The sequence below is a fragment of the Tachyglossus aculeatus genome, chromosome 1 (genome assembly GCF_015852505.1).
Source record: "Tachyglossus aculeatus isolate mTacAcu1 chromosome 1, mTacAcu1.pri, whole genome shotgun sequence".
NCBI lineage: Eukaryota > Metazoa > Chordata > Mammalia > Monotremata > Tachyglossidae > Tachyglossus > Tachyglossus aculeatus.
In genome coordinates, this window is record NC_052066.1 from 53,434,389 (window position 1) to 53,436,805 (window position 2,417).

Here is a 2,417-nt window from a genome sequence, read left to right on the forward strand (position 1 = left end):
CCCCCAGCGCTTAGAACAGTGCTTTGCACATAGTAAGCGCTTAACAAATGCTATTATTATATTACTATATTACTACTATAGTAATATTACTATATTATTCATTCATTAGGAAATATTTGGACAGTGTTAACAGCTATTGGAAGACGTTTAGTACATATTTACTATTCTTTTTATTTTGTTAATAATGTGCATATAGCTTTAATTCTATTTGTCCTGATGATTTTGACACCTGTCCACATGTTTTGTTTTGTTTGTCTGTCTCCCCCTTATAATAATAATAATAATAATAATGTTAGCATTTATTAAGCGCTTACTGTATGCAAAGCACTGTTCTAAGCGCTGGGGAGGTTAACAAGGTGATCAGGTTGTCCCACGGGGGGCTCACAGTCTTCAACCCCATTTTACAGATGAAGGAACTGAGGCACAGAGAAGTGAAGTGACTTGCCCAAAGTGACACAGCTGACAAGTGGCGGAGCGGGATTTGAACCCATGACCTCTGACTCCAAAGCCCGGGCTGTTTCCACCGAGCCACCCTGTCTCCCCCCTTCTAGACTGTGAGCCCGTTGTTGGGTAGGAACCGTCTCTATATGTTGCCGACTTGTACTTCCCAAGCGGTTAGTACAGTGCTCTGCACACAGTAAGCCCTCAATAAATACGATTGAATGAATGAATGAATTCAATCGTATTTATTGAGCGCTTACTGTGTGCAGAGCACTGTACAAGGAAGCAGCGTGGCTCAGTGGAAAGAGCCCGGGCTTGGGAGTCAGAGGTCATGGGTTCAAATGCCGACTCCACCACTTGTCAGCTGGGTGACTCTGGGCAAGTTACTTCACTTCTCTGGGCCTCAGTTCCCTCATCTGGAAAATGGAGATGAAGACTCCGAGCCCCCCGTGGGACAACATGATCACCTTGTAACCTCCCCAGTGCTTAGAACAGTGCTTTGCACATAGTAAGCACTTAATAAATGCCATCATTATCATTATTATTATTATTACAAGTTGGCAACATATAGAGACGGTCCCTACCCAGTCTAGAAGGGGGAAACAAACAAAACAAAATATATTAGCAAAATAAAATAAAGTAGTAAATATGTACAAGTAAAATAAATAGAGTAATAAATCTGTACAAACATAAATACAGGTGCTGTGGGGAGGGGAAGGAGGTAGGGCGGGGGGGAGGGGGAGGGGGAGAGGAAAAAGGGGGCTCAGTGTGGGAAGGCCTCCTGGAGGAGGCAAGCTCTCAGTAGGGCTTTGAAGGGAGGAAGAGAGCCAGCTTGGTGGCTCCCCATCCCCCCACCGGCCCTACCTCTTTCCCCTCCTCACATCACCTGTATATATGTATATATGTTTGTACGTATTTATTACTCTATTTTACTTGTACATATTTATTCTATTCATTTTATTCTGTTAACGTGTTTTGTTTTGTCGTCTGTCTCCCCCTTCTAGACTGTGAGGCCACTGCTGGGTAGGGACCGTCTCTAGATGTTGCCAACTTGGACTTCCCAAGCGCTTAGTAACGGTGCTCTGCGCACAGTAAGCGCTCAATAAGTACGACTGAATGAATGAATGAATGAATGTACGTATTTATTACTCTATTTATTTTACTTGTACATATTTATTCTATTTTATTAATATGTTTTGTTCTGTTGTCTGTCTCCCCCTTGTAGACTGTGAGCCCACTGTTGGGTAGGGACTGCCTCTATGTTTGTACGTATTTATTACTCTATTTTACTTGTACATATTTATTCTATTCATTTTATTCTGTTAATGTGTTTTGTTTTGTTCTCTGTCTCCCCCTTCTAGACTATGAGCCCACTGTTGGGTAGGGACCGTCTCCATATGTTGCCGACTTGTACTTCCCAAGCGCTTAGTACGGTGCTCTGCACACAATAAGCGCTCAATAAATACCAATGAATGAACGAATGTTTGTACGTATTTATTACTCTGTTTTATTGTACATATTTATTCTATTTATTTTGTTAATATGTTTTGTTTTGTTGTCTGTCTCCCCCTTCTAGACTGTGGGCCCACTGTTGGGTAGGGACCGCCTCTATGTTTCCGACTTGTACTTCCCAAGTGCTTAGTACGGTGCTCTGCACACGGTAAGCGCTCAATAAATACGATTGAATGAATGTTTGTACGTATTTATTACTCTATTTTATTGTACATATTCATTCTATTTATTTTGTTAATATGTTTTGTTTTGATGTCTGTCTCCCCCTTCTAGACTGTGAGCCCGCTGTTGGGTAGGGACCGTCTCTATATGTTGCCAATTTGTAGTTCCCAAGCGCTTAGTACAATGCTCTGCACATAGTAAGTGCTCAATAAATACGAATGAATGAATTAATGTTTGTACGTATTTATTACTCTATTTTACTTGTCTATATTTATTCTATTTATTTTATTAATATGTTTGGT